A 13,422-nucleotide genomic window follows, 5' to 3' on the forward strand; every position below is an offset into this window, starting at 1 on the left:
GGCATGCCGTTTGGTTGTTGCCGTTCTGACGGCGACTGCGACGTCGACGTCGACTTGGAAGCGTCGGCTACTTTTTAGTTGTTGTTGTTGTTACCTCTGAGTCGTGTTGTTTATGGTTGTTGTTGTTGTTGCGCTCGAGCACATAATGACATAATGAGATTTATTAGGCGCAAAATAAAGCCATAATGTTTCGTTTGACCTTTGTGTAACTTTGACTGTCATATTTTGTTTTCCTTTCTCTGTGCCGCTAAAGGACACGTGCTTTTGAGCTTAGTACATATTGGATGACACATTCTATAGGTATTATTTTGGATTGAACTTACTTAACACGAATCAGTCATCATGCTCTAACGTTGATGTTGTCGTTGTAGTTGTTGTCGTCGTCGTCGTTGTTGTTGTTGTTGTTACTCATTTGAAATTCGTATTGGAAAGTTGCCTTTGCTGCCATTGAAGCAAAAAGGCAAATAAACGTTCGTCTGTCTGTTTGTCTCTTGCTTTGCATTCTCGAGAAGAGTTCGATCCTTTTTGCTTTTATGCCCCATTTTGGCAAAATAAAAAAAAAGCAAAAAAGTAAACTTGTTTGTGCTTCAACCTAATATACCGAATAGCTTCCCTACTCCAAACCCCTCTCTCACTCTCTTACTCTCTGGCTCTTTCTCTTTGCTGCTGTCCCAGCTCATCTGTCTCTTGGCTCCCTTGTGAGTGTCTTTGCTGCTTGCTGTTTCTATTGGCATTCGTGCACGCTCTTTCAATTTTATTGCTGTGATTCTGATTCTAGTTGGATTTGACTACGCACACACACACACGCGCACACAAACTTATACATACACTCAGAAAAATATGCCTGGCTAAGATTAGGTAGCTTAGTACTTGCATTTATACCTTTTTGTTTTTAACATTTTAAGATGGCTGCTTTAATTAGGAAAAGTTATCTTTAATTAAAAATTCTGACTGTCCATTCCTATGACAGCTCGTCCGGTTTTAACCAAACTAAGTCTGAATATATATTACCATGCAAAATATAAAATCTATGAGTTTGGTTTCCAAAAACAGCAGAGGTTTTTGTATAGTAAATTAGTATAAGTCTTTGTCTCTCTTAAAAAAATGTTCGTAAAAATTCTTATTTTATGATTTCCGGAATTGCGAAAAGCGAACTTGTTTTTGACTCAGTTTTGGAAATTCCGAAGCTTTTGACATCCCTTTTTCTTAAATATGCGGAAATTTTGAATTTTTTTCTGAGTGTACATATAAACGCTTGTACGTGTGTACATATATAGTTGTGTATTTTTTGTATGCTTTGGGAATTGATATCCTTGTGCGCTTTTTGCAAAAGTTCAAATATTTTTCATTATATTGCGCACACACAACACCAATAAAAAAAACAAGGACCAGCAGATATTCTCAGTGCTGGCAATATTTCAAATCCGAGAGCTCATAGGCAACAAAATGGTTGCTGTCACAGTCCCACCCTCTCCCCCCCACCCTCGTTTACGGCTCAGTGCTTTGCAAAAGGGACCTCAATTTGGCCAAAAAAGGCTCCTGCAGCTTTATGTGTATGTGTATGTGTATAAGTGTGTGTGTGTGTGTGTGTGTGCGTCCAGTTTTGTAATTGTATATAATTCATACAAAAGCCGCTTTGTCGCTTCATAATGCATATCGTTGCGATTGGTTATCCACACCCTCCTTCTCCCCCTTTCACCCCTCTTCCCTCTGCCACCCCCACTTGAAAGTCAGCTGCCCCTTGAATATTATGTAATTATGTGCGTTAAATTTGTGAATTTTGTGCGAATGCTAATGAAGCTATTAATATTTTATGCGCCATTTAAACAGAGCGCAGCGTCAGCCACAAGGTCCTTGTAATGGTGTAAAGGAGCACACGGCATGAATAATAAACGAGCCAGAAGCTGGCAAAAGGCGCTAAAGCTAAAGCTAAAGTAACAACAACAACAACAGCGTACTTATGACAAGTCCAAGTTGCCATTCGCAAATACAACAACGACAAATGGACAGTCAGTCTGTCAGTCAGAGATGCTGAGTGTGTGAGTGTGTGTTTGTGAATCCTTGACTGTCTACTTGGTGGCAAAGCTTTGCTAGCGGGCATAATGTGATTTTCAAGCACTTGCATTATACACACACACTTACACACCTACACATACAAATGTGGACATTTGAATAAGTATGCCGCTATATTTTTTTTTTTAAATGCTTGAAACTTCGTCTTATCATTTTTCTAAAAAATATGTTCAAAATGTTAGTTATAATATTTGTTCTTTAGTCGTTTATTTTCTATTTTGTTCTTATTTATTTCACTTTAATAAAAAACAGTCTACAAAAAGTAAAATTAATTCAATAAAATGAAATTTAAAAATAAATAATTTGAAGTAAAAGCCAAAAAAATGAACAATTTAAATTTAATGCTTCTTAACGATTTTATGTAAAAACTGTAAATATAAAAAGATTAGCTTAAATTAAGTTAAAATACAGAATAAAACTTAATTTAATTTGAAAAATTAGATAAATTAATTAAAGCACAAAATAAATTGAAATATTATTGAAATAATATTAGGGACTAGTGCATTAAATCATATTTAAATCATATTTTTTATACCACGCAAAGAAATCGAAACTTAAAAAAACCTTAAGAAAGTAAAACAAATAATTTGCTTAACTATATATATTTCATTGGACATATGTGTACATACACATGCTCACAAATAAACCAAAGTCACGCAGACACACACACACACATACACACACATGCAGTAAGTGCTTTGCATATTTGTGCTTTAACTTGTCGACTGCGTCTGTGTTTGTGTGACGCCGCGACGCTTCAAGCGTATAAATATTTATGCCAACATATTGTCCTCTCCTTCATCCCTTCCCTTCTCCCACCTCCTCATTCACTCTTCTTTTTGGCTGCTTTCGGCTTATACCTGCATCACATTTTGAGCGTCCAGCTAAAGCTAATAGAAATGAAATTGCCAACTGTCGTAGTTATAGATACGTATCTCTACAGCTACAAATGTACATACATACAAATACAAAAATACATATATTTGTAGAGAGACAGACGAACGTTGGAAAAGCATTTTCAAGTTGTCAGCTCCCCTGGCCCCAAAAAAAACGGAATTTTGTACATTTTGTTGCAAAATATGATTTCATTGTGCTCAAATTGAATTAAATTTTTTGGAGTGTGACGTTGCGACGCATCGTCGCTGCCGTCGCCACGTTCTGACGTTTTGCTCTGCGCATCCCCAAAAGCAGGCAACGGCGAACAACAGTTAAAGTCGCAGCTGCGTCTCACTCGCTCTCTCACTCTCACTTACACACTGTGTGACTGACTCACTCACTCACCCACTCACTCACTTACTGGCTCACTCGCTTATTTTGTCTTCATTTTATTTTTTTCTTTCTTTGTTGTTGTTGCTTTTGGTAGCTTTCAGAACGGAAGCGGATATTTTCAACGCGCCATTGTTATTTTTTGAGTGCGGGAAATTGCTCGGTGGCTCGGTCTCATCTTTCGCCTGACGTTCAACAAAGCACACGGCGCCCTTTTTGCAGTCGCTTCAAGTTTTTTGCGACACGAACACAGTGTGAGAGTTTGTCTCTCTGCCTCTGTGTGTGTGTGTCTGTTTGTGTGCGTGTGTTTGTGTGTGTGTGTTTGTGTGTCTGTCTCATCCGCTTCATGCTTATCATTGTGCTCAGCTTCGTTCTTCTTGTCGTCGTCGTCGTCGCACAGTGGAAGTTTTTCTCATTTTGCTTTGCAATAATTTTGAAAAATCTATTTTGTTTATTGAATATATTCAAGTAATTAATTAAATATTTTGAAATGCAACACTGGTTTAAGTATCGATCATATTAACTGCAAGTTAACTTTAACTTACATTTATTTTATCTTTACAGTTTTAAATTAAATATCATTATATGCTAATTAAATAGTTAACTTTACATTTTTATTTATTTATAATTGTATTAAAGCTCTTTTTACTTATTTTTTCTCACTTTTCGATTGATTTAGTCGACGTTAAATAAATGAATAAAATATATTATTTAAAATGAATTCTTCTCTTCAAAAATTGATTTTTTCTGCACTTTCAGCATGAGACCCCACTGTGCGTCGATGTTGTTGTTGCTGCTGCTGGCGCTGCTGTTGCTGCTGCCGTTGCTGCCTTGTCGACAGCTTTGTTTGTGTTGTAAATATAATTTTACGACTCTGCCAGCCCCACTGCTTCACTGGCTGTCTTTCTATCTGTCTGTCTGTTTGTCCCTCTGTCTGTCTCTCTGTCTGTTTGCCTGTCAGTTAGTCGCTTTGTCAGTCTGTCGCCCTGCTCTGCAAGTCCTTTGCTACACACATACATACTTCCATACTCCCACTCTCTCTCAGTGTTTTCCTCTCTTCCTCTGTCAATTCAACTTCACAGTGGCGCTGTCGCTTTTTGTCTGCCGCCCTTTTTTCTCCCCCACTTAACATTTTATTAAGCGAAAATGCTTGTGCCGTAAAATGCGCGCTTACATGTTTACCCACCTTCTCACCACCCCACCTTCCCAACTCCCCACACTTCATATACACCACACAGCCGTTACAGTCAGCTTGGGGCCCAAACCTGAGGGGACGCTGCCTTCGGGCGCCGTTTGTATGTATGTGTGCACGTATACGTGGGTGAAGTGCGCGCTGTGAGAGGAGAGCTGACAGGGCAAAAGAGCGGGAGAGCAGAGTGCGTGAGAGAGAGGAACAACGGAGTCATCGTCATTTTCATTTCCTGTGGTCGTATTTATGCTTTTATTTGAATTGATTTTATTTCGTTGCGTTTTATCTGCCCAGCTGCTGGATGAGGATATGGCGTGAGCTTGTTATGAGTATGACTATGTGTGTGTTGGTGTGTGTGTGGGTGTCTGTGTGTGTGCGCTATGCTGTCTGCCATGTAGTTAATACGTTGATTTCATTTTTATGATCCCTTTTGCCTTGCCACTTTAATGTTAATTTTATTATGATGTTGCCGCTTCGCGTTGTTTCCTCGCCTCCTTTTTTGTTTATTGTTGTTGTCGTTATTCTCGTTGTCGTTGTTATTGTTTTTGTTGTTGTTTGCGGCATTTATCCATGCAGAGGGTCGTTCATTATATTAAGAGTTCAGTTCACAGGTTTTGTTTTGTCCCGCCCAGCTGTTAATTATTCAAAATTAATTTCATCATTTGTGCACGCTTTCACATAATTCTCAACATATTTCATACTTTATTTAATTACTTTAATGCACACTTTATGACATTTTCTGTTTTATTTTACCTTTATTCTTAAGCTGACAGTTTTTTTTTTTAATTTCTTAACTTAGGATTTTATTAAAATTTCAGTTCGCAGCTATTTCAAATTCTATTTTTAAAGAGCTGCCATAAAGTTGTTTAGCATACTTTTAGGAGATTTTTTAAATTAAATGTAAGTTGACATCGTTAATGCTTTTAAATGCTTCGACACATTAAGATACTTCAGTCGAATCTCTTCAAATAGAGAGATTCACTTGCATTTGTGGTAGAGTATGGCTTAGTATCGAAAAAATATCAAATTTTCTAGATGTTAAAAATATAAATGCAGAATTAATTTAGAGGCCAAATCATGATCAAAATGATATTCTGCTTGAAAATCCGTTGATATTTGATGAAGTTATGAGAGATCAAATTTTTTGAAAAAATGTCAAGGGGTATGTATGGAAAATTGGATGTAACATGGCTTAGAATCAAAAAAATATCAAATTTTCTAGATGTTAAAAATTTAAATGCAGATTTAATTTAGAGGCCAAATCATGATCAAAATGACATTCCACTTGAAAATCGGTTTATTTTTGACGAAGTTATGAGAGATCGAAGTTTTTGAAAAAATGTCAAGGGGTAAGTATGGAAAATTGGCTTAGAATCGAAAAAATATAAAATTTTCTAGATGATAAAAATTTAAATGCAGAATTAATTGAGAGGCCAAATCATGATCAAAATGATATTCCGCTTGAAAATCGGTTAATTTTTGATGAAGTTATGAGAGATCAAAGTTTTTGAAAAAATGTCAAGGGGTATGTATGGAAAATTGGATGTTAGATGGCTTAGAATCGAAAAAATATCAAATTTTTTAGTAGTTAAAAATTTAAATGTAGAATTAATTTAGAGGCCAAATCATGATCAAAATGATATTCCGCTTGAAAATCGGTTAATTTTTGATGAAGTTATGAGAGATCGAAGTTTTTGAAAAAATGTCAAGGGGTAAGTATGGAAAATTGGCTTAGAATCGAAAAAATATAAAATTTTCTAGATGATAAAATTTAAATGCAGATTTAATTTAGAGGCCAAATCATGATCAAAATGACATTCCGCTTGAAAATCGGGTCAGTTTTCTTCGAGTTATGAGAGTTGGAAGTTTGTCAATTTTTTGACCTAGCAACTTTAACACAACCATACCGGTACAAGCGTTTCGGTTTTCGATTTCAGTTCCATTACTAAAAATTAAACGGTTAGTTTCATTTTATTTTATTTAACGTTAACAAAAATATTATTATAAAATATATTAAATTAACAACTAAAAGTATATAACAGATTAATAGCTGTAAGATAATAAATTAAAGCATATTTAGCTCTGATTCAACACTTGGTGCAATGATTGGGAAAAACTTAGAGCAAATGCTTATTCTGTATATTTCTGAGAGAGAAAAAAAATTATAGTTGATGCATTATATCAGTGTTGTTAAAGTAAATTGGTAAGGAATTGCAATTTCAATTGAAGCGACACTTGACATTGATATTAATTAGTGATGTTGGACAGGGATGCATCAGTTGCCTTGGTTTTGGATACTGAAACTGTTTCTGGTTGCACTTAATTGCCGTCCGTGTCTTGTTCTTGGTCTTGGTCTCGGTCTCGGTCTTGGTCTCGGTCTTGGCCTTGGTCGTGTTTCCACTCACCCATGCGGTAATTTGACGCATTTCACGCTGACAACGGTAGCCGCATGTTGCAGAGGACTTAATGGCTCCAGCTCTACGCATAATATCAACAATTACGCAGCTGAAACCGCAGCAAGAGGCACACAACTTGCCACATCATGTTGCCAGCAGACTGGCGGGCGCGCAGAGTGAATTCCGATAATTCGAGTCAAAGCAGCCAATCCAGCTTTCCAGCTGAAGTGAGTGCAACCTACGCATAGTTAGAGACGAGCCACTTAATATATGTACGATACTGCAACTGGCAGCTTGTGGCAAGTTGTTGGCCTGCACTGATTCTGATTGCTGGCAAATAACTTGGCAACTTTAAAGGCCGCAACCAAACAGACAGGCAGTCCAACTAGTTAACGTCACTTGAGCTGAAAAGAGAAAAACCATAAAAAACAACTTTTTTCTTTTACTTGCCAGTTTCTGTTTATGTTGCATGCATTGTTCTAGGCGAACTTGCCACATGCACACTGTATAAATATCTACTGGCTGCGGTTTCTCAGGATACTCAAACTCAAATTCGTACAAGTACTATATTTCGTGGTTTTGCGTTTACAACTTCAGACTTTGGTGGAACAATGGAGTGAGTTGCTTTTGGCCTTTAAGTTGCAGCATAAAATCTTCCAGCATTTCACAATAATAATTCCGATTAACGCTGCTTAATATTTATATTTTCATTCGACTGAGTTAATCATACATACGATCGGAAATAAGCTTCCAAATTTATGCCTTCATAGAAAGTGTAATAAATTTATGACTCAAACTTTCAAATTTATTGGGAATATATCTCTATTTATTTTTTAGTAATAACTTTATATAAATTTATATATATTTATATATATATATACATAATTTTTTTTATATGAAATAGTGATTTAAAGACATGAATTAATCGGTGTTTGCACAAGAAACATGTACTTATTTATATTTATATGTAGATTATAAGAAAAGTCAAAATATCGATGCATTGAGTGATTTTACATCTACTAACTCTACACAGATTTTAAGAAATAAATAAATTTGTATTGAAGTTATAGTATCTGTTCAGATAAATTTTTTTTTTATAAATACTGTCCAGTTGAAAAAGTAATCGCACAGAAATAAACTTGCAAATTTATTAAAACATAGGTTAAGACATAATTAAAATGCCATTTAAATAAACGATTGGCTGTGGAAATTAAACATATTTAATGATTTCCAAAAAAAAAAGAGATATCCAAAGAAATATGAATGTTAATATATTTAATGTTAATTTATTTATATTATATTTTTTACACACACATATGGCTATACCGATTCTCTGCCTTTTTGACGTAACTAATCTACTGCAAATTATCTTAGCTCTTCAAAACATCTACAGCATTATTCCTTTGCCTACTTTGAGGCGCTCGACCAAGACACAAACTTTTGCCACACGGCTCAGAAAAGTTTATGCTGCTGCTGCCAAAGTTGATGCGATTATGATTTTCAATTTTCAACAGTCAGCATGAAGCCAAAATTGGACAAGGGGGTCCAACATAAAGTTCGGCAAATGGCCAAAAGAAAAAAAAAAATAACCACAAGGCGAAAAACAAAACCAAAAGCTATAGAAATCTGTTGAACGGCAAGGGGCAAGAGGGTTGGCTGGGTGGGGGATTTTCAGTGGGAAGTCATGTCGACCAGTGGCCCTGCGGCGTCCAACAATAAATTGAGTTTTGCTAGCTTTCCCAAGCAGCAGCAATGGCAGCTGTTCCATAGTCAACCACAGCCACAGACACAGACACAACGGCAAATCCCCAGCACAGAGTTTTATACTTACATAAAATATATACAGATATATATGTATATATAAAGCATTCATCTTGCTGCGCAAATTGGACAGCTAGAGAGCTTCAAACAGCGCGACTGAACGAGAGATACATCAAGTATTTGTAATTGTCAGGGAGGCGCTGCACAGTGGGCATTTAGGTCAATTTTTGGCTAGACATTTACTTCATCTTAAAGTAAAGCTATGATATTTGGAATAACATTTCAGATATTCGATTTATACAGTTGTGTTTCAGAAATCTCTAGAGATATTATAGTGAAATTGTTTTTGAAAACAACCCCTCGAAATGTTGGTGTTTCTAAAATGTTAGAGATTTTATATTTTCAAACATATTTATTTTTTGCATTTTTATTCAATTTAAAGATATTTTAATTTAAATTAATAAATATTTAATTTTGTCAAACCTCTCATGAATTTTTTAGACATTTGAAAGCAATGGTTTTTTGTTTTCAGGAACACCAACAATTGCTTTTGGTAGAAAACAACTGATAATTCATTTAAAATAATTATATTACAAAAATGTTCACACAACATATTCATGTCACTTTATCAATAGGTATAAATATATATTCTTGTTAATTTTTATTGACTTGTAGCATCTGCAATAAGAATGATTAAGTTGAATGCTGGGAAATTGGCCGATTCTCAGTAAATATAATTGGGAAACAAAGAATTAATATACATATTTGTATTTTTAAAATGCATCAGTAAATTTGCGGGTAAATTCCAGACCAAAGAGCTTCTTCCATGAACCTGATAAGAGTATCTTTAGATGCACCCAGAGAACCGATGCTTCCAACTATTTAAGCTGATGAAATCCTTTTTGGAGGCATTCAGTTCATCAACATACCTCAATTAGAATGAAGTGGTTCTCATTGTGTATATTAATAATCGCACTGACGAGCGTTGTGACTGCTGCTCCAGTTGATGTGTATAACTGTAAAAGTAAGATTTTTTATATATTTTCAGCAATTCGCTGTTAAATTGTGACAATATATTTTTATGTCTATTACAGAACGTACAACTTTTATTGTGTATGATGGCGAGGATCTTGAAATTATGAAAAATTGTAATGACTGCACACTTAAACGACGCAATGGCTATACCAAAGTTTCTATACCGAGATATTGAAGCTACGTTTATATAATAAGTTATCAGTTATATCAAATATAAATATGCATTATTTCAGTTTTGACCGTACAACAATACAGTTTCAAAAATTTTGTCATATTTTATAGCATAAATATACTACACGATATTTATATACACATGATGGACTACAGTTGATATAAATAAAAGTACTTTAAAGAAATTATTTGTATTGCTCTGAAAACTTTAATTCGCCAAACCTGCCGTTCTACTTTTCCGATCTTGCTGTGACTCAATGGGACAATAGATAATACTATAAATATATATAGTTAGTAACCACAAAGAAACGTATTTTCTAACAAAACTGTCGGTGTGGTGGTTTTTCGCAATGGGCGTGGCCTAATTCTTAAAATAATATATAGAAATCTGTGTGTAAAATTGGGTTACTCTATCTTTTATAGTCTCTGTGATGGATTTGTTCATACAGACGGACAGACGGACAGACAGACGGACAGACAGACGGACAGACAGTTTTTCTAGTAATTTTCAATGTCTGGAAAACTTTTCAATATACTTGGAAAAAATTTTCATGCCAGGAAACCACATGTATGTGTTTTCCAAGAGCTTCTTCCATGTAACTGATAACAGTATAATCAGATGCACTGGAAAAGACAATGCTTCAATTTATTTAAAGCTCCGAGTTCTTTGCAAAATTACTCAGTTGATCAACATACCTCAATCAGAATGAAGTGGTTCTCATTGTGTATATTAATAATCGCACTGACGAGCGTTGTGACTGCTGCTCCAGTTGATGTGTATAACTGTAAAAGTAAGATTTTATATATATTTTCAGCAACTCGCTGTTAAATTGTGACAATATATTTTTATGTCTATTACAGGATGTACAACTTTTATTGTGTATGATGGCGAGGATCTTGAAATTATGAACAGTTGTCATAACTGCAAAATTGAAAAACGCAATGGCTATACCAAAGTTACTATGCCGAGATAATGAAACTTCGTTTATATAATAAGTTATATCAAACATATGCAGTATTTCAGTAAATGATACAGTTTTTAAAAATTTTGTCATAGTTTAAAGCATAAATATATTAAACGATATGTATATATACATGATAGACTACAGTTGATATAAATAAAAGCACTTTAAAGAAATTATTTGTATTGCTCTGAAAACTTTAATTCGCCAAACCTGCCGTTCTACTTGTCCGCTCTTGCTGTGACTCAATGGGACAATAGATAATACTATAAATATATATAGTTAGTAACCACAAAGAAACGTATTTTCTAACAAAACTGTCGGTGTGGTGGTTTTTCGCAATGGGCGTGGCTTAATTCTTAAAATAATATATAGAAATCTGTGTGTAAAATTGGGTTACTCTATCTTTTATAGTCTCTGTGGTGGATTTGTTCATACAGACGGACAGACGGACAGACATACAGACGGACAGACAGTTTTTCTAGTAATTTTCAATCTCTGGAAAACTTTTCAATATACTTGGAAAACATTTTCATGCCAGGAAACCACACAGTATAAATAAACATATATGTATGTGTTGTCCATGAGCTTCCTTCATATAGCTGATAACACTATCAGATGCACTGGAAAAGACGATGCTCCAATTTCCGAGTTCTTTCCAAATTACTCATTTGATCAACAGTTTTTATTAGTGCTATCGCACTTATTAAACATATAAATATTTTGATTTCCGTTCTTTAATAAATAAACAAAATTTAAGCTAATAAATTAACATTTATATAAAATTTTTCCTCAAGAAATGTTCAATAATTATTAGTTTTTAGCTTGATTAAAAGGACAATTACAAAAACAATTATCACAGAAGTCAGAATTTAAGATTTATTTAAATTTAATGATATGTATAAATATCCAAGCATGTAGATTAATGTATATTTGCCCCACTGTTGTGCAAAAATATTACCGTAATACCAACAGAGTCCTGGTACAAACTGATTCGGTTGGCGCTTTCGTCTCATAACGACGGCGACAACTGAGGAAACACTTTGTTCACATATTTGATGTGATTTATACAAAAGTTGTAAGTTGTTTTTTTTTTTCATTTAGTTTTTTGGTTGGTCTGCGGGACGCAAGCGAAGGGAAGGGAAATGCGTCGAAAGGCAACAGTCGAGTGCCCGACTATAGAATACCCGTTACTTACTTCAATATATATAAAAGTACTTTAAAGAAATTACTATCTAATAAAAAATGCTGCATACTTTTGGGTGCTTGTATTGTCTTAATTATTAATAATTTTGGTTAGCTATTACTGCCGTTCTACTTGTCCGATCTTGCTGTGATTAAGTGAGGTAATAGATAATATTAATAGATAATGTAAGTTGACATAAAAACCGAATTATTTGCGGTTGACGAAGAAGGCGTGGCTTCAAATTGAAAAAAAAAACTTGACCTGCGTGGGCTCTATAAAAGTGTGTGTGCCAAATTTGGTTGCTCTGTGTCTTATAGTCTCTGAGATCTAGGCACTCACATGGACGGACGGACAGACAGACAGACGGACATGGCTATATCGACTTGACTGTTGATGCTGATCAAGAATATATATACTTTGTAGGATCGGAGTTGCCTCCGTCTTCCTGTTACATACACTCCAACGAACACAATATACCCTTTTACTTATTTTTTAAGCAAGGTTATAAAAACAAACGCTCTCACGCACACACACACACACACACACACACACACAGACGGCAGAAACAGAACCTGCAGATTCCATTGCCCGCCCAGTTTTGCCGCGTTTATTTTTCATTCCTGTTCAAATTATATTGTTGACCATCAACAACGTTGTCCTCTTCCCCGTTGTGTGCTGCACTCCTCTATACACTTTTGCTCTCCTCCCGCCTGTGCCTTCCACTCCCCTTCACACTCTTCGTATAGTGTTGCTGCGTGGCATAAACTTTCAGTTTGGTTTTTGTTTCGAGTTGCCTCGTTGATTTTTGCACAGTTTTGTTTGACTGACAGCGACACCAGCCAACCCAGCCGGATCTCATGTCTATCCCAAAAGCCCGCTCCTTCTGCCCTTCTGCCCTTCAGTCCTGCCACCTCTGTGCCTTCTTTTGTGTTGTTGGCCGCTCTGTGCCCGCGGCGGCATCAACATTAACGCGCTTCGTTGCTGCTCGTCCCATAATCCTTTCAATTTTTAAATCATTTTTTATTTCTGCCTTTTGGCTGTAGCCTGAACTCGTCGCTCTTTATCCCTCTCTCTCTCTCTCTCTCTCTCTCTCTCTCTCTTTATCTGTTCCTCGTCATTTGATGCCTTTTGTGAAGTCGTGCGACCCTTGCCGCAAATATTTATAAATGAAACGTGTGCATTTCGTGCTTATTTGATTGATGCCCACTGTCCAATCGAGAACGATGGGCAAAAACGTCGTCGTTGTGCATACAGACAAATTCCCCAAGTGTAGTCATCTAAGAACAATGATATGTTTATTCCCCCCAATGCCAGCGATTTACACCTTTAAAGCTCATACGCAATTTCATCAATTACTGCATTTAATCAACTCGTTAAGCCACA

General features: G+C 35.5%; 1 long non-coding RNA gene across 1 annotated transcript; it reads left to right on the plus strand.

The window, feature by feature from the left end:
* Window positions 1-9,607: 9,607 nt before the first annotated feature.
* LOC117784841 lies at window positions 9,608-10,079 on the plus strand. Its single transcript, XR_004617453.1, has 2 exons — window positions 9,608-9,709; window positions 9,780-10,079. It is a non-coding gene; the product is annotated as an uncharacterized LOC117784841 (long non-coding RNA).
* Window positions 10,080-13,422: the final 3,343 nt, after the last annotated feature.

The sequence above is a fragment of the Drosophila innubila genome (assembly GCF_004354385.1).
Source record: "Drosophila innubila isolate TH190305 chromosome 2R unlocalized genomic scaffold, UK_Dinn_1.0 1_C_2R, whole genome shotgun sequence".
NCBI classification, from domain to species: Eukaryota; Metazoa; Arthropoda; class Insecta; order Diptera; family Drosophilidae; genus Drosophila; species Drosophila innubila.